Source organism: Miniopterus natalensis, chromosome 11 (assembly GCF_054644295.1).
Source record: "Miniopterus natalensis isolate mMinNat1 chromosome 11, mMinNat1.hap1, whole genome shotgun sequence".
Lineage (NCBI taxonomy): Eukaryota > Metazoa > Chordata > Mammalia > Chiroptera > Miniopteridae > Miniopterus > Miniopterus natalensis.
Window position 1 is genome coordinate 48,227,532 of NC_142091.1, and position 20,487 is coordinate 48,248,018.

The 20,487-nt window shown below is 39.9% G+C and overlaps 1 pseudogene; it reads right to left on the minus strand.

The window, feature by feature from the left end:
• Positions 1-13,459: 13,459 nt before the first annotated feature.
• On the minus strand, positions 13,460-13,564 carry LOC148092012 (U2 spliceosomal RNA; annotated as a pseudogene).
• Positions 13,565-20,487: the final 6,923 nt, after the last annotated feature.

The window sequence follows — 20,487 nt, forward strand, 5'->3', positions numbered from 1 at the left end:
CTTCAGGTCTTTAGTTTTTCTATGAAGGGTCCAAGTGCACATAAAAGTATTAAATAAGATTTATATACTTTTCTTCTGTTAATACGTCTCATGTCAGTTTAATTCTTAGGCCTGGTCTCAGAACCTAAGAGGGTAGGAAAAATGTTTTTCCTCCCCTACAGGGCCTATGAATATGTTGAAGAGAATAACTGAAAGTTTGAGTACACACAGGAACTGTGAGCTGGAAAAAAGACGAAGTTGAGGAAGTGAATTGGTAGTAGGGAGAGGAACAGATGCAAAGTCGTGCCAGATTGGCAGAGAGTAGTCAAGCATGTCACACTGGAGAGCGAGCTTCTGTTAAGGACCCTAGAGCTCTTTTGGATTCTGCACGACTACCCCGTCCTAGGGGACCCAGGCCTACCATGGTTCCTGCCACTCATGAGTGAATCTTTCTGTGGCAGGCTTCAGAAAATGGCTCTGACTAACTTAAGAAGAAGGGAACTTATTCAAAAGGCATTGTGAATACAATCAAATGGGAGGCGAGAGAGCGAGGCCCGAAAACGGGCGGAACCAAGACAGCCCGAGAGACAGTAGTAGTCTCTGTGGCAGGAATGATCTGGTCAGGATGCTGTTACACAAGCCCAAGAGAAACTTGATCACTGATAGCTTCGGTCTCTATCCCTGCACTAGAAATGCAAATTCCAGGGACGGAATATACAATGCCCTAGCTTGAGAAGCCAAGTCCCAAATAACAGCTCTACCAAATTGACTGAAGTGGAAGAGGCCATGGGGAAAAAGAGAAAACTAAGGTGCTAAGAAGGGGGACAAGAACTGTCCACTACCCAGCAACATACCTTTTTGTCCTTTCCCGACTTCCCATGTTCCTTCCCACATGCCTGCGATTCCCGGCACAGATTTCTGTGAGTACCATTGCCCTGGCTTTCCCGTAACCGTTACTTAAATGAGTCTCAGTCCTTTGCAACCATAACAGCTGAGGCAACTTGCTGAGGAAAAGACTGCTGTTCTACTGTATTCTTTCTTTCTTTCTTTCTTTCTTTCTTTCTTTCTTTCTTTCTTTCTTTCTTTCTTTCTCTCTCTCTCTCTCTCTCTCTCTCTCTCTCTCTCTCTCTCTCTCTCTCTCTCTCTCTCTCCCCCCTTCCTCCCTCCCTCCCTCCCTCCCTTCCTTCCTTCCTTCCTTCCTTCCTTCCTTCCTTCCTTCCTTCCTTCCTTCCTTCCTTCCTTCCTTCTCTCTCCTTCCTTCCTTCCTTCCTTCCTTCCTTCCTTCCTTCCTTCCTTCCTTCCTTCCTTCCTTCCTTCTCTCCTTCCTTCCTTCCTTCCTTCCTTCCTTCCTTCCTTCCTTCCTTCCTTCCTTCCTTCCTTCTTTCCTTCCTTCCTTCCTTCCTTCCTTCCTTCCTTCCTTCCTTCCTTCCTTCCTTCCTTCCTTCCTTCCTTCTCTCTCTCTCCTTCCTTCCTTCCTTCCTTCCTTCCTTCCTTCCTTCCTTCCTTCCTTCCTTCCTTCCTTCCTTCCTTCCTTCTCTCCTTCCTTCCTTCCTTCCTTCCTTCCTTCCTTCCTTCCTTCCTTCCTTCCTTCCTTCCTTCCTTCCTTCCTTCTTTCCTTCCTTCCTTCCTTCCTTCCTTCCTTCCTTCCTTCCTTCCTTCCTTCCTTCCTTCCTCCCTCCCTCCCTCCCTCCCTCCCTCCCTTCCTCCCTTCTTCCCTTCCCTCCCTCCCTTCCTCCCTCCCTTCCTCTCTCCCTCCCTTTCTCCCCTCCTCCCTTTCTTCCTTTCTTTCTTCTTCCTTCTTTCTTTCTTCTTCTTTGTCTCCTACAGAAATTATTAAAAGCTCTCAAAAAGACTCCAACTTGCTTGCTTCCTCAGGGAGTGTTTGGCTGCCCTGGATTCTCTTGTCTTTTCTGTCAGCTTTCTCTTGGGACACTGTCCACACGGGAAGGAAAAGGGGTCACATTATATTTCAGTAAGTGCTTCAGCCTAGTATGGTCCAGAGATCAGCCCAAACAGGGGCAATAATGGGCCCTCACACTCCCTTGTTTTTGGTTTTTAAATTGAGATATAGTTCCCCCTTTTAAGAAATGTAATTCATTGGTTGTTGTATAATTACAGACTTGTGCAACTATCACTACTATTTAATTCCAGAACATTTTCATCAGTTACTTCCCACTCTTCCTTTTCTTCAACCCATGACAACTACTAATCTATTTTTTGTCTCTATAAATGTGCTTATTCTGGACATTTTATATACATGGAATCATACAATATGTGGTATTGTGTGCCTGGCTTCTCTCAGCATGTTTTCAAGGTTCACTCATGTTGAAACATGTATCAATACTTTAGTTCTTTTTATGGCTAAGCAATATGCCATTGTATGGATGCATCACAATTTATTTAGTAATTCAGAATTGTTAGATATTTGGGTTGTTTTCACTTTTTATTATGAATAATGCTGCTACGGACATCACGTACAAGTTTTTGTGTCAACATATGTTTTCAGTTCTATTGGATATATGCCTAGGAATGTAATTACTGGGTTATATCGTAATTCTATGTATAACATTTTGAGAAACTGAAAAACTATTCCAGAGTGGCTGCACCATTCACAAAGTATGAAGGTTTCACTCCACATCTTCAACAACACTTATTTGTCATTTTCATTTTAAGCATTCTAGTGGGTGTGAAATGGTATCTCAGTGTGTTTAGATTTTCATTTTCCTAATGGCTGATGATGTTGAGCATCTTTTCATGTGCTTATTGGCCATTTATGTAGCTTCTCTGGAGAAATATCTATTCAAATCTTTTGCCCACATTTTAATTGGGTTATCTTTTTATTGTTTAGTTGAAAGTGCCCTGTATGTATTCTGGATACTAGTGTCTTATCTAAAATATGATTTGCAAGTATGTTCTTTCATTCTGTGTCTTGTCATTTCACTTTTTTACTTTGAAGCACAAATATTTTTAATTTTGATGAAGTGCAATTATTTTTTTATTTGATTGCTTGTGCTTTTGGTGGCATATCTAAGAAATCACTGGCTAGCCCAAGGTAACAAAACCTTATACACATATTTTCTTTTAAGAGTTTTATAGTTTCAGCTCTTACATTTAGGTCTTTGATTCATTTAGTTAATTGTTGTATATGGTGTGAGGTAAGAGATCCAAATTCACTTTTTTGCATATAAATCTTATTGTCTTGGCATCATTTGTTGAAAAGATTATTCTTTTACCCTTTGAATTGTTTTGGTACCTTTGTTGAAAAATCAAATAACTGTAAATGTAAGAGTACAATTCTGAAATATCAATTTGATATATTGCTATCTTTATGCCAGTAACACACTGTCATGATTACTGTAACTTTGTAGTAAGTTTTGAAATCAAGAATTGTGTTTCCTCCAGCTTTGATTTTTCCCCTCCAAGATTGTTTTTATGCCCTAGGTGGTTTGGATCGGTGGTTAGAGTGTCAGCCTGCGGACTGAAGGGCCTCAGGTTTGAGTCCAGTCAAGGGCACATATCTTGGTTGCAGGCTCGATCCTGGCCCTGGTAGGGACATGTGTGGGAGGCAACCAGTAAATGTGTCTCTCACACATTGATGTTTCTCTCTCTCTCTCCCCCTTACACTTTCTCTGAAAAGCATATTTTTGCTATTCTGGGTCCCTTGCTATTCTATGTGAATTTTAGGATCAATTTATCAATTTCTGCAAAAGAAAAGCTGACTCTGAGATTGCATGGAATCTGTAGATCAATTTTGAGAGTATTGTCATCTTAGCAATATTAAGTTTTCCAATATGTGAACAAGTCTTTGCATGTCTTCTTTAATTTCTCCCAAAATTTTAATCATTAAAAAAATATTTTCAGGTATTTTATTTCTATGATGCTCCTGAAAATAAAATTGTTTTCTTAATTTAATTTTCTGACTATTACTTGCTGATGTACAGAAATGCAATTGCTATTTATAATTGATTTGGTATGCTTCAACTATGGCAAATTAATGCGTTTTTTAATTTTAATGGCTTTAATGGAGTCCTTAGGATTTTCTAATACAGTATGTCCTTTCTAAGTAGAAGTAGTTTTACTTCTTCTTTTCCAATCCAATGTCTTTTTTTTTTTCTTTATTGCCCTGACTACTGTTTCCAGAACAATGTTGAATTGAAATGGCAAGAGCAAACATACGTGTCTTGTTCCTAGTCTTAGGGGGAAAGCTTTAAATCATTCACCATCAAGTCTGATGTTAGCTGTGATTGTTTTAACAGATGCCCTTTCTCAGACTGAGGAAGTTTCCTTCTATTCTTAGTTCATTGAATGTTTTTATCAGAAATACTGGGATAATGATGATGCGGTTTTTAACTTTATTCTATCAATGTGGTGTATTATATTAATTGATTTTGAATGGTAAACCAACCTTGCATTCTTGGGATAAGTCCCACTTGGTCATGATGTATAGTCTTTTTTATGTGCTGCTGTATTTGGTTTGCAAATGCACAAATATGCAGCTGTTATTTTGCTGAAGATTTTTGTGACAATATTCACAAGGAATATTGGTCTGTAATTTTGGTGCTTTCCTTGTGATGTCTGTCTGGTTTTGGTATTAGGATAATACCAAATACTGGCTTCACAGAATGAGTTGGGAAGTGTTCCCTTCTCTTCTATTTTTTCAAAGAATTTGGAAAGGCCTTAGTACTGCACTACAGCCAAGAAAATTAAAGTCTGCTTTGTGCTGAATAATTCTTCACTTCTGGGTTATAAGAATACAAAATATTATATACAAAGGTAGACTTATGAACAAGGTACTAAATATTTAAAGGATAAAAATCAAGCCAAGTTTTGTCCCAGATAAAGTTTATCCCCTCCTAAAATTTCTAGAGATGATTTATTTAAGTTATATCACAAATTTCTATTTAGACTAATGATTAGGTTTGTGAATATGAAAATATAGCATATTCTTTGAAAAGCATTCAAAGAAACATATTAATAACAGTTAAAAAATGATAAAAATTCTATCACCCAGAAATAATTATCACAAATATTTAGCAAACAACACTTTAGACCACGCTTTATATCACAGCTATTTAATTCTGTATTTAAATGTCGTCATTGTTTAACACCAATCCTTCTATTTGTGTTTTCTCTATACTTAAGTCTCATGGATATGTGGATTTTATTAACAAGTACTTTTGTTCTAGGACTCCTGAGTAATGTGATTTATGAGTTCCTTTACACTTAGGAATGTAAATATGCTTCCTTAAATGTGAACAACTTGGCTGTGTAATAGTCTTGTCTCACATTTTAACTTTCTAGCTATTGATCTGCTATTTCCTGGCATTGACTGTTGCTGTGAAAGAGTCAGAGGATGATTCTATTTTCCCCTGTTATAGATGACTTTCCTTTTGTGTGTGAAGAACATTCTTTAGTTCTTGAAATTCAACTGAATCTGGCATTTTTCATCTCAGGTTGGTCATTTTAAAAAATTTATTTTTCAATTACAGTTGACATAGGAGTCCTAGAACAAAAGTACTTGTTAATAAAATCCACATATCCATGAGATTTAAGTATAGAGAAAGCACAAATAAAAGGATTGGTATTAATATTATATTAGTTTCAGGTGCACAACATAGTGATTAAACATTTATGTACCTTATGAAGTGATTATCCTGATAAGTCTAGTACCCAGCTGACATCAGGTCGATCATTTCATAGCCTTTTTTCTAGAACTAGACTGGCCCTTTAATTTACAAATTCACTCTCTTTTAATACCTATTTTTTTCTGGTGCATTTTTTAGTCTTACTCTTTTAGGAAAAATTAATCTTATGTTGGGTAATGTTTGTCCTCTGTAATGATTAACTTCTCTAATTGCTTTAACCTTTGTTTTCTTCTCCTCTACCATTATAGTGTTTAACCAGGCTTTTTGTTTTTGTTTTTAATGAAATCTCATTTCAGTGGTGTCTATTCTGTTTCTTGCTATTTCATATTAATTTGTTAGATAAAAGCTGGTGTCATTTTGGTCCTTGGATTGTTTTTAAATTCCACAATTCTCCTTTCCATCTCCTGTTATTGTTTTATCTGGTGTTTAAGCTTTTGCTTTATTGAATTAATATTTTTATTAAATTTTTGTTAGGTGTAAAGTACTCATGAGTATGTTTATTCTTTTTTTTTTAGTACTGAATATGAATAGTATTTAAATAGTTACTGATGTTTCTTCTTAAACGTCTCATACTCCTCTAAACTGTCACCATTTGGGTATTTGCAGGAGAGGTAGAATGCTTAACGTGCCTCTCTATTTCTATCATGTTTTAATCCTATCAGTTAGGATGCTTTGGGCTGCAAATAACAGAATCTTTAGCAATATTTAAACAAGATTCTATTATGTCACATAACTACTACTTAGGAGTAGTCAGTTCCGAGGTTGGTTCCCCAGTAGAACTATGTCATCAAGGCTCTATGCTCTTCCCATCTGTCTGCCCTGCCACACCTCAGAACCACAAGAAGGCTGCCATGGTTCCAAGATGCAAGTCATCCACACCAGCACCCCAGGCATCAAGGAAGGGGAAGGGACTAAAAGAGCCTTATCAGTTTTTAGTTATCTTTTTTTTTTAGAACAGAAAATTTTTCTCAGGACCTCTCTTTCTTTCACCTCCAAACCCTAAAGAGACTTTTCCTCCCATTTTGTCAAAACTGGATTATATGCCTTCCCCAAATATATCACTGATAAAGGAGAACTGGATTGTCATGATTGATCTAAAACAGTGGTTCTAAAAAGTCCCTCCAGGAGGCCTCCCTCTTTCTCTTCTGGTCCTAGGCATTTCCCGAGCTGCGGGCTTTGGTGCAGAGTTGGCCAAATCCAAGAACCACACCACGCACAACCAGTCCTGAAAATGACACAGAAATGGCATCAAGAAACCCTACTCACAAAGATATGACTCTCTTAAGGGGGTAGACCCCAATGTCCTGAGGAACACACCCTTTGCCAAGAAGCACAACAAGAAGAGCCTGAAGAAGATGCAGACAAACAATGCCAAGGCCATGAATACACGTGCAGAGGCTATCAAGGCCTTCGTAAAGCCCAAGGTGGTCAAGTCCAAGATCCCTAAGGACGGCAGCTATAAGCTCAATTGACTTGCCTGCATTACTCACCCCAAGCTTGGGAAATGTGTTTGTGTCTGCATTGCCAAGGGTCTCAGGCTCTGTATGGAAGTCCAACTGAAGCCCGGTACACTGATGGCCCTATCCATGGTAATCTGCCCTCTGGGTGGAAACAGAAGCAAATCACAGTAGCCAATGGGCTGAGTTCAGAGGGGTCTGGTTGGTAGTCACGCATGAACCTTGGCCTGACCCTAGGTACTGACAGTTGGGTGGTTCTGAAAGGATTGACTCTATGGCTTGGCCATGATAATGAAGGCACCAAGCACTATTGCCCTTGGAACTGGGACCATTTACCAGAATCTGCAATCAGATGTTCTGTTGGTTGGAGCAGTTACTTCACGCCCTGGGTGGGGTGGAAATGCTCAGTCCCCGGTGGGACGCTGTCATCCTAATGCAGTTGGGACCCATGGAGACACACCATATGTGGACTGGTACATGCACCATTGAAAGAAGGGAGGAGTAGGGGTCCTGGTCTGGCATATCACCCCTCCTATTTATCTCCTTATGACAGAAAGCATCACCTGTCCTGGCTAACATCCTGGCCAGATTCCCAAGGCTGCAGCTACATCCACATCCAAAGATCAGGCTATGATCTTAAGTCCCTATAAATATTTGTCTTACTGACCTCAGACTCCCATTGTTCTGTGGCATCCAATTATAGGGAGGCACCCATGCCATCATCCAAACTGAATGTTGTGTTTGTTTATACCAGATGAATCTGCTAATATCTCTCCTTTGTTTACACATATGAAATCTCAAGTAAACACTCCATGTGATCCAAGCCCAAGACCAGGCTACCTATTAGCACACTGGTTTGGGTGCTGGGGGGACTTTTGGCAATATCTAGAAAGACTTTTGGTTGTCACAACTTCAGACCAAAATCAGGGTTCTGTTGGCAGGAATGAAAGGGAGACTAGCGGTTGAGAATATGCACTGCCGATCTATATACTATTGTATAAAGGAAGGAAACCCATTTTCAGCTGGAATACAAATCAGTAATTTATTTTTCTTACCAAAAGGATTGTTAAACTGTCCTTCCTTTGTCACACAAAGAACAAATGGAACTCGAGGACGATGTAGAGGCCTCATATGCATAGAGAGAAATGTTTTGGGATCATGCAATCAGAAAAAGAGAAAAGCAGTTGATGTTTAATGAGTGAAAAATACTTTCACAGAGTATTAGAATAAACCTACGAAAAATAATCAAAATAGTTCTTCAAATGAACTTTGTCAATAAGTTTACAAATAAAAATAAGGATTAAGTAAAACAGAGAATAAATTAGAAAAAAAGGACATCAGTGGTAGAAAGAATAATGAGTCCTCCAAGATACTTATGCCCTAATCCCTGGAATCTGAATGTTACTTTATCTGCCAAGGGTGTTTTTTTAGATATGATTAAGTTGCCATGAGATGGGAAGATTATTTTTGGATTATCCTGGTAGGCCCAATGTAATCACAAAAGTTCTTATAAAAGGATCAGAATCAGAATAAGAAATGTGACAATGAAAGCAGAAGTTGAAATGATGGAAGAAAGTGACTTTTGGAAACTAAAAAGGGCAAGGAAACAGATTTTTCCTTGGAGCCTCCAGAAGAAACGCAGCCCTGCTGACACCCATTTTAGATTTGATCCCCAGAACTGTAAGATAACAAATTTGTATTGTTTTAAGCCTCTAACTCTGTGGTAACTTGTTACAGCAGTCATAGAACATCCAAACGCAGACCGACTTAGAATAAGAACAGCGTGAGGCACAGCAATGACAATATGCAGGGCTTGGATCATGCAAAGACAAGAGGAATAAAAACTGAACCAAACAGAGGCAATACCTAGCTAAACACAAAGTAAGAATTTTCATTATTTTTCATAGTGAGAAGGGAACTGAACATGTCTATGGAACTTTACTGTGCATTTGTTAGTTTGATATAAGTATCAGTCAGGGATCACTAGATAAACAGAATCAATAGGAGGTTTTATGTGTGTTTTACTTTTTAAAAAGAAAATGTCTCATGCAATGGGGGACAGGGCTGGCAAATCTGAAATTTGTAGGTCAGGCTGGCAATTCAGGTAAGAGTTGATGCTGCAGTCTTGAGAATTCTGTAGGGCAGCAGACTGAAAACTGGCAAGGTTTCTATGTTGCAGTCTTGAGAATTCTTTCTTCTTCAGGAAACCTCAGCCTTTGCTTGTAAGGCCTTCAACTGATTGAATGAGGCCCACTCATATTATGGAGGGTAATATGCTCTACTCAAAGTCTACTGACTTACATGTTAATCACATGTAAAAAAATACCCTTACAGAACATCTATACTGATGCTTTGATCAAACAACTGGACATCATAGCCTAGCCAAGTTGACACATAAAATTAACCACCAGCCTGGCCAGGCATGACTCAGCGGTTGAGCATTGACCTAGGATCCAGGAGATGGCGGTTTGATTCCCAGTCAGGGAACATGCCCAGGTTGAGGGCTTGATTCCCAGTAGGGGGTGTGCAGGAGGCAGCCGATCAATGATGTTTCTATTTCTCTCTTTCCCTTCCTCTCTCTGAAATCAATAAAGATATATTTGGGAAAAAAAAAAAAAAACCATCACAATGTACATGTGTATATTTAACTCTATAGTAAAATACACTCATTAATTATCAACAAATCCTTTGCTGTGTTTCATCAACTTCCTTAGTGTTTAGATCAAGACTCTTACTGTGGAATCCATGGACCTCTAGAGGGTTCCCTATCTTCAGGTGTGGAGAGAGGATTTATGACATTTTTTCAATTATATATAGCATTTTGAGTGGATGTATGTTTATGCATTTTTCTGGGGGAAAGGTCTATAGCTTTCACCATATTCTCAAAAGAGTCTAGCAGGATCTGAAACTGACCAAGAAAGGTTAAGGAGCCACTATAGACAGATATCCACAGTGAACTATTTTGGACATTTGAAGGCTGAGTTCTTTTTTTTTTAAATATATCTTTATTGATTTCAGAGAGAGGAAAGGAGACAGAGAGAGAGAGAAATGATGAGGGTCACTGATTGGCTGCAGTCCGCATGTGCCCTGACCGGGAATCGAACCCCGATCGCCTGGATCCTAGGTCGATGCTCAACCGCTGAGCCATGCCCGGCCGGGCGAAGGCTGAGTTCTAATGTCTGAACAAACAGGGCTCTTACAAACTGCTCTTTACACAAATATAAAGTCCTCGGTAACTGTAAGTAATAGATTAAATATATATCTTTGCTTTCCAGAAAAGTCCTTTATATCTTACTCTGATATATTATAAGGGAGATGGACAGTCTCATAGTGCACTCCAAAATGGGTCTTTCAGAGACAAATTTTTGTTCACAGCTACTCCCCACTCCAGGAGGTAGAGCTTAATTCTCCTCTCCTTGAGTGTGGGCTATATTTTAGTGACTTGCTTCCAAAGAACAGAGTATGGGAAAGAAAAATAGGAGAAAACTGACAGGCTCTACCTTAGCCAAATGAGTAAGGTTAACATCAACAGTGATAAATCACATTGATATCATATACCCCCTGATAATATGTGGGAAAAAGGCAATTCACCTTTGTGGTAATTTCCCCCAAAACTAGTAACTTTGGTGTAATCCTGAGAAAAATCCAAACTGAAGAACATTCTAAAAAATATCTGATCAGTACCCGTCAAAACTGTCAAAGCCAGGAAAAACAAGGAGAGACTGAGACTGTCAAAGACTGGACAGGATTAAGGAAACGTGATGACTAAAGGAAATGTGAGATGCTGGTTTGGATCCTGGATAGAAAAAGAACATTAATGGAAAAACTGGTAAAATCTGAAGAAAGTCCATGGTTAACAGTATTATATCAATGTTAATTTCTTAGTTTTGACAACTGATTTTATAAGATTTTAACACGAAGGAAAGCTAGGTGAAGGGTATATGGGAACTCTTGATGTTACCCTTGCAATTTCTTAGTAAATCTAAAATTATTCCAAAACTATAAGCAAGGTCAGAAAAACAAATTCTGGTAGAGTGCATAGAACAAGAAAAGTGTATTTCTGTGGGTCAGGAATATTTTCCCAGGCCTGAACTGATTGAAATATGCCTCAGGTCTAATTGCCTCCCTTGGGTGGAATTCACTGTCCATCCAACAACTTTTGGATCATCAGTTCAGCCTACCAAGGGCTGTGGTCCAGGGAAAAGGGGATGCATTGAAGAGGGCAAGTGAGCATACTGTCGCTAGAAAGATACATCCCCTAATTATAAATCAGTCAGACTGGCATTCAGGCCAATTGCACCAACCTCATCAAATTTAGTTAGGGAACTCTCTGAGAACCTGCTCATTCTAGGGTCCAAAGTCTACTTTCTGGACTAGCAAGCCTCAAATTCAGATTTTGTAGTCTGGCGGCTTCCCTAACGCTTACCCCTCCCCACCCCCACTTCCCTTTATCCACGTCGTTGGTCTAGCTCAATAGGCGCCCTGGCAGCCAGTTCCCTAAGCAATGCCTCCAGTAACGACGTGTGGTACAAAATAAAGCCAATGTCTGATATCTTGGCATCTCTCTTACTTTCCTGGATAATATGAATACCAGTTTCGAAAGTGAGATTCTTTCAGCCCCTTGATGTTTTGATTTAGTAAAAGCTGTGGCTGTGTTCTGGAAAGAATAGGGCATAATATCAATAAACAATGACTAGAATCCAGCTTCTACCTGGTTTTTACTGTGTTGAAAGAAAAGAACTTGATTCTCTCCCTCCTTCACAACTAATTTTTCTTCAGTTTTTGTGTACATTCCTTATCATTCTATGTTTGAAGGCCTGTGTAACCTGAATTACCACTTTTCTTTTCAGAGATAAAGAGAGAAATACTCAGGCCATTTGTATTTTAAGGTCCTTCCCCTTTCTCACTTTTTATAGTTTCTAAAACTTTGTCTTAAACTTCAAATTCTTTTGGCCAACACGATTCTAACCTGGTTGCCATTAGTTTTTAGTAACTGTTCTAACTGAGAACCTTCCTTTACTACCCAATGTTCCCCAAACCCTGTACTGAAAACTTCATGTTAGTGAGTCAAGCATAACCCATGCAGAGACTCATAAATTAGAATGAAAACTGAGGTTGCTGAATATTTGTTTCCTCTTTATCATTCCAACTTTATTAACAGGATTTTTTGGTGATTACTACAGTAAATAAACACATACCTTTAAAGAAATGGATAGGGTAATTTGTGACTGAAAAAATTTTTGTCTTATTGCTACAGATAAGCCTGGACTTAGTGCTTGCTTCACAGAGCACTAGTGGTTCAGGGATGCAGAAATTTAATGACTGAGTTCATGAAATGCACATTTTAAATTTTACTACAAACTGCCCAATTGCTTTTCAAAGTGCAGTGTACTAATTTACAAGCAATTTATAAAGGAGTTTCTGTTTCTTCCATCCTGTCCGAAATGTTATAGTAGCAAACTTTATACCTGTTAATTGTGGGTTGACCTCTCCCCTCAGGAATCAGATTCCTGCTCTAACTGCTTAGCTCGTTAGATGAAGAACCCCCCACTCCCACTTAGCACAAGACTTTTGACTCTTTAATTTCCCTGAGAGTAAGATATAATTCCACAGAAGTAAAATAAAAGTTTCATTAGTGGGCAAAATGACTTTTTCCCCCATAGGCAGAAGCTTTATTTATTTTATTGTTCTAACTTTTATTTTTATTTTATTTACTTACTTTTAATTTAAGTATAGTTGGTATATAACCTTATATTGGCTATATTAGTTTCAGGTGTACAATATAGTGATTCGACATTTTTATACCTTACAATGTGATCACCCAACTAATTCTAGTAATCATCTGTCACTGTGTAAACTTATCACAATATTATTGACTGTATTCCCCTTCTTTTTACCCATGTCCCCACCCCTCCCTTCTGGTAACCATTCCTTTGGTCTCTGTTTCTGTGAGTCTGTTTTTGTTTTATTTTTGTTAAATTAAAAAAAATTTCAATTACAGTTGACATTCAATATTATATTAGTTTCAGGTATACAGCATTGTGATTAGACATTTATATAACTTATGGAGTGATCCCACCCAATAAGTCTAGAACCCACCTAACACCATACATAGTTATTACAATATTATTGACTATATTTCCTATGCTGTACTTTATTTACATCTCTGTGACTATTTCGTAACTGCCAATTTGTACTTTTTGATCCCTTCAGCTTTTCACCTGGCTTCCAACCCCTCTCCCATCTGGCAACCATCAGTTCATTCTCTGTATCTGTGAATTTGTTTTGTTTTATTTTGTTTTATAGATTCCACATATAATTTAAGTCCTATGGTTTTTGTCTTTCTCTGTCTGACTCATTTCATTTAGCATAATACTCTCTAGGTCTACCATTAACATACTGTCCTCGGATAGGATGTATCAGATATTAAACTGACAAGAACAGATACTACACTTGATCTTAGCCAAAAGGCCAAGAAGTGATGTAAAGTGATTCTTAAGTCCAATTCTAAAACAGTGTGGATATAAATAAATGTAGAAAATGGATAAGAAGATTTAGGAAACAATGTTGTACATAGAAGGGTATATGCTTTGGAATTAGACACACTGGGTTAGGATTCCCAATTCCATTACTCAGTTATGTACTGTTAGGCAATTTAATTAAATTCTCCAATCTTCCACTTCCTCATCTGTAAAATGGAGACATTAATACCTATCTTGTTGTGAGGTTTGGAAATAATATCTATAAAGTGTTTGGCATATTAGTATACCTTCAAAAATAGGAGATAGGCATTATTATTGGTTCTGGGAAGTCTTTCACTTTATAATTATTTTTCCTTAAGATTTAACAACCTTAAAGGTAAGCCTTTAAGATAGGGTTTACCATGGGCCAGAAACTATGCTGGGTGCTTTAAAATATTAACTCACTCAGCTTCACTGCACCCTTGTGAGGTAGGTGGTATTATTGTCATTTCTATTTTACCCCTGGGAAACTGAGGCACAGAGGGTGAATAACTTGCCCAAGGTCACAGAGACAGTGAGGGACAGTGCTCAGATTCTACACCCAGGAATTCAGTTGTAGAGTCAGGACTTTTAAGCACTATGCTCTATTCTCCTCAAGTTAAACATTGCCTAATTCATTACAAAAACACTACAATTTGCTGCTCTAATAAATATCATCACAGCAACTGAATGGCTTTGTTTATGGTGAAACACTAATATAGGCCCTGTTCTTAGTTGTGGAAAATAAGAGATTAGGGACAGAATCAAGTATAAGTTTTACTTCCTTAAAGAGTCATACTTTTGTATATACTGACAATTTTGTTACACATAGGTATGGTTTGCTGCCTGGAATTCTCCCAGTTCCAGGCCTTTGTTTGCAAATATTGTATTTCTGGGAGGAGACCTTTTCCAAGAGGTTCAAAGGTATGATGGTCCTGATCTTAGAGACTTTAAGCACAGTTCTCAAAAAGCAGGAAACAGGCAAGTCAGAATCTGTGGCTTACACCTCAGACATGCTGTGATATTTGAATACAGATGACAAATCAGTGATTCCCATTTCTGGGCATCTACAGCAGCTCTGTTCTGACTCATGTACAAAGGGAGTAAGTTCCTAAAAAAGGGAAAAAAGGCAGAAAAAAGAAAAGAATAATCTCCAGGTCTCAGGGCTCTATTGAGTTACTATTGTCCAATAATGCGGTCCAAACAATGACAATGCCACTCACAAAAGAAGGGCAAGATGTGGGAAGAAATGGGCCAGCAAGATTGTTTCTTCTGTTCACAATAATGCTTGGAAAATAGACAACAGATGGTATTTAAAGAAATGTTACAAACAATGTTCTTCCTCCCAACACCTGTGAGCTAGGTAACACCAGGACAGTTTTATCTATAAACAGGGTCTGGAGGAGACAATTGAGAATGCAGGGGAGGCAAAATTTTACCTCTACCTTCTTAGAGTTTTTCAGCTGGGCCTGAGAAGTAAACTGATCAAAGACAGCTTAACAGGAGAAAAGTATATAAATTTATGTTTTATATGACATGGGAACTCTCATAAGAAAATGAAGCCCTAAAAACATGGCAAAATCTAGAGGCTATTACATTAGATTGAACAAAGAGGTGATTTGTGGAAAAGTCACTCAACTATATGCGGAGGCTAAGGGAGACAAGAATTGCTTTAACAAGGCCTATTTAATACAAGATTGTCTCAGCTTTGATTCCCCATTAAAGGATATGTTCAACAAAAACCTTCCAAGCTGAATTTTCTGAAAGAAAGGCCTTTTTGAGGCATATGCCAGCCAGAAAAAGGACCCGGTCCTGGGGTATGCAGGCTAGACTCCAGCAGCAGGGCGAGGTGGAGAAGACAAACATGTCTGATATCCTGGGGTTGGCTGGGCTCTACGAGGAAGTTGTTTTGAAAGAATGTGCATTGGCTATATATAGAGGAGGGCAGGAAAAGGTGAAACAGAACTAGTTTAGGGATAAGTGTATAGTCCGTAAGAAAGGATTTGCTCTTTCTGGATTGGTTGTGGGCAACAGTTTGGAAAGTTCATGCATCATTATTCCATCTAGATAACCTAGGAAAAACAGCCACCTGGAAGTTAATTGAAAACTTCAATATCCATTCAGGGAAATAAGCAGTCTATTGTTGCTTTCCCCTTGAGGGTTTAACTGATTAACCTTTCTTATCTCTTTTTCCTATCCTCCGGCTGCTGTAACTTAATTTAGGACATCTTAGATTTTCCCCCCCTCGTCGAATGTGTCTTTTCTCCTGGTATGAGGAGGGCATCTCCCACATGGGAGTTTTTATCTCCTCTTTTCAGGAAGAAAATGGGGATTAGGATACTCTTCTTGCACCTGTTGTTTTTTAAAGTGTCTTTAGCTCTAAATAATCCTTGTGCCAAAGTGGCATATTTTGAGGTGGCATATTTTGCCACCCTTCAAGCAACAGAAAGGAATGATTTAGAACAGCTAAGACCATAGCAGCTCCATTTTTGTTCCACCTAGATGAAAGTTGTTGACTAATCAGGGGTCAGATTATTCATCTGCTGGTGAAAGCCAAACTTATTCCACAGATCTCTGAAACACTCAGAACAGATACTGGGCATTCAGTTTCACCCTCCTTTTAGAAATGAGGAAATGAAGCCACAGGGACCTGTGTGTACTTGCTCAGACTGTCAACTGATATATCAGAAGAAATGTTGGAAACTTGGTAGACTTTTTTTTTTGTTTTCCTAATAACAAGCTTTAAAAATATGTTTAAAACAGACCAATTCTGGATGTCATAATTGAGCACAGGGCAAGATGGAGATCACCAGATGAATTGCTGAGGATAACTGCCCTTGAAATTTGGCTCTCTTGAGTTGCCTGAAACTCTATATACTATGAAAGTTAGCATCTCTGACGCATTCTAGACAGCTTGATGGGTTTTCAACTGCAACTTCAAAGAAAGTTGCATTCCTTTTGGTTTTGTCAAAACAAACATTTTTAATGCAAAATGGTTCCTTTTAAATAGTTCACACTCTACATTGTCATGAAATCAGTAAAGATAATGCATGGTGACAATCAATTCTGAGACGAGTGAGATTCTGTGCTACTCACTGATGTGTAAGTACCAGTCAAAATGACTTGATCTTGTTTGAGAGGAGGCAAATGTGGCATAACAGAAAGAACGTGGAGTTTGCCATCAAAGAGACCTAGATTTCAATCATACTCTGCCACCTAACAGCTGTGTGACTTTGGGCAGGTTACTTGTCCCACTGGGCCTCAATTTTCTCTTCTATGAAATTCAGATAAATATATAAATACTTGCATAGGGTCATTGTGAAAATAGAGTTGTTAAAAAAAAATTCAACTGAGTAAATTTAAAGAACTAATTAGCTTTATTCAACGATTCAGGCAACGTCCCATCTAGCAAATAGGAAGGAATTCCAAGGAGCCATATAAAACGGAAGTCTTTTATAGGGAGAAGGGGGCAGGAAAACGAACTTTCTAGCAAAGAGGGCATCATTTCAGGCAAGGGACTTCCTTTGGGGCGTCTACTGGGTGGACTGCCTCACTAATGTTGACCAGAAGAATTACAGATTAACTGGTTGAAAGTCACATTCTTGTGAAAGGCTGAGATTACAGTTGGGTTAGGTATTAAACATGAATTTCGTGATGAGGACTTGAGGACAAGGGACTCCATTTGGGGCCTGTTGTCTCCTTCTGAACAGAGGGAAGGAGCTCAGCAGAACTGAGTTTAATAAGACATGGACAGAAAAATGTGAGTTAGAAAATGATACGCGTTTAAAGAAAAGTGTTTCTTCAGAGCAGGAAGAGGTAGCATTTCTGTTTTTAAAGACGTTATAAAATTCTGAGGGGTTCATAAATAGCTGTGACTACATTATGTGCAGCATATTCTGGGGCTTCTTCCTGTGTGTTTTCTCAGTAATATATCTCTCTCCTTAGGCTGTAAACTGTAATAGTATATTTTGGGTCAGTGTAACTCACCTTCACTTACAGAGCTGTTTCTATAGCAAGGATCAAAAGCACGTACAGGTTTTTATATTGAACAAAATTACAATGAAGTTGATTCTGAGACAGGAACCGCAGCCATTTTAGGAACATTCCCCATTTCAGGTCTCAGATGACCTGCCTGAATATACGTGTAACCTTATCTGACCTCTGTAACCCCACCCACTGTTTTCACGCCACAAGCAGGCCCGACCTCCGACCCTATAAAGCTGACCCAAGCCCTTTGTTCGGGGCCCAGAATTTGGAGACTGCCTCCTCTGGGCCCACATGCGTTAATAAAGGTCTCCTTTCGCCTCCTCCGGTGGACGGCCTGAGTCTTTTCCGTTACAATTCCAATATATGGCTGCCCACTTTCTAGGGCTTTTTTTTGAAGGGAAATGGGAAATGCATTTGAGTGAATTATTACTTTCTGACCTATTTTATAGGTTAGACTCTGAACAAAATTCTTCATTGCCTTTTATGCAGACTATTATTTACTCATGGTTTGTGGATATATGAATTCTTTGAATTCACTTAAGAATGACGTGGCCATACAACCTGCCCTCCCCATGAGGTTGTGCCAGCTTGGAGAGTGAACTGTGGTCTTAAGTCTACCTCTAAATAGCATGCTGTCCATCTGGGGGGGGGGGGGTCTCTGCTGGAGGCACACGTTACATACATGCTGGTGAGTCAAATGAGGTGACTTTATGCTCTCAACTCTAAAGTTATTTTTGAAAATCACAATATATTCATTAAACAATTACTTAATTTCTTAATGTGGGTTTCTCAGAACTCAATATGAATTTGTTTTTGTATTTATAAAAAAGATATTTGCATAAAATTTAAAAAATTTGTAACGAAAGTATTCTCTAGAAATAGTACCTAATTACATATGGTATGCTGATAAACCTCAGCAGTGTATTTTTTTTTTTTTTTATCTTTATTGATTTCAGAGAGAGGAAGGGAGAGGGAGAGAGAGAGACAAACATCAATGATGAGAGAGTCATTGATTGGCTGCAGCCTGCAGCCTGGGCATGTGCCCTGACCAGGAATGGAACCCCGATCTCTCAACCACTGAGCCACGCCCGGCCGGGCTCAGCAGTATATTCTAAGAAGATGCCCCTACATTTTCTAGGCTGGGTTAGATCCTCTTTATATGTATACTCTCATCCTGCATTACACTGGAATTATCTGATTACGTCTGTCTCTCTATTACACCCTTTGCTCTATGGAAAATACTGTTTTATCTAACTTTAAGTGCCTAGTGCAGGAACAAGTGCTTTAAACAAAGTCATTTATCTGAACTGAACAACTTAATGATGAAATCACTAAATACGAATCCCATCATCTTTAACTGTTTTGCTGGTGCCCTAACACAGGTTAGAATTTTGTTCAGAGTTCTTATGTTTGTTTTGGGGGGAATATTATCGACCCATTTCTAAGAGTGTTCACCTGACCCTGGCTGTTTCAGAATTCTGCTACTGGACTGGGTTCCGGCACACATCTTGCCTCACCTAGGGGCATGTTCCATCCCGGAGGGTATGCAACAGTGTTAGCTTTGTGTTCTGTTTCCTCTTCCAAAAAGGACTGTACTGGGTGCTGGACTGTGAGCTCCTAGTTTCTAGGGTTCAGACTTACATGGCCACAAAGTAGGGAGCTCAGTAAACTTTCTGTAGTTTCCAATTGGGTGCAGCACCCTGGGTGCTTCTGTGCTACTAACAGGGCCAGGCGCTGAAACCAGCTCTAAATCCTCAAAGAAAATCACTTTGACTCATCTTGGCTCATCCTTAAAGTAACAACTTCTGTTATTCACCGCGCTAGGAGCTTTCACTCATTTAAAATTCTCACAACCCCCTTTTTATTTCCTCCTGAAGGTTGTGGCTTTGGAATGATTGGTAATTCCTAGTGGGATTGTTTATACCATGGAGTCCCAAGGAGCCTAAGGTTATGGTCATGGTATTAGTGCTATTTTCACAATCCTTTTATTATTAAAAAAAATTAAGATATAAAGTGTGTTGAGTGCACTGACCTTAAATGCAAGGCTCAATGAATTTTTACAAACGTACACATCTCCGTAACTCAGATCAAGACACCGAGCTTTTAAAACTCGCATCAGATTCTCTTGTGCCCCTACCATCCCCTCAGGGGTAACCATTATTCTAAATTCTTACACCACCGAAAAGTTTTGAACGAAATTATTCTGGAGAAAGTGGAATGGCCTGGCCCACAGTCCCGCGGGGCTGGAGAAGGCGGACGCTCGGCTCCCTCCTTTCAAAGGGCACCGCGGAGGTTCCAGGGGTCCACGGGAGCGCCGGCTCCGCTCTCGCCGATCCCAACCAGCCCGTCCAGAAGGCGCTGGGCCCCGCGTAGGCTGCCGCAGCACGCCACAATAGCCGCCGGCGGCCTCCCGCGCCAGCCGCGCCGCAGCCTCCCCACTCCGCGAGTGGGCGCCCCCGCAGCTGGACGGGCAGCCGGGCGTGGCTCTGGGCGCGACCCGCCTGAACGTGAGCGGCCAGGGGAGGCGCTCCCGAGCCCGGGATGTGGGGAGCACGCCCATTGGCTGAACTTTCCCCCGTGGGCGGTCCGGCCGCAGAGCCCACCTCCCCGGCTCTCTTTCCGCGCTCCCATTGGCAGCTCGCGTTCCACCCGCGCTCGCTCCCGCCCCCTCTCCCTCCCGGATGAAAAAAGGAGTTGGGGGTCGGAGGCCGAAGAGGGGAGGCGGGTGAGCGGTCCTACTGGTAAGGGGACTCGAGACAGCCAATCAGGACAAGACGTGGAAAAGAGGCGCCGCGCCAGCCAGTCACATCCCGCGGTCCGGTCGGGGCCGGCTGACGCGTGTGTGGGTCGCAGCCAATGGGCGTGTCGCTACCCGTCCTCTCTTCAGCAGCCGGCCGGGGGTGGTGGAAGAGGTAGTGA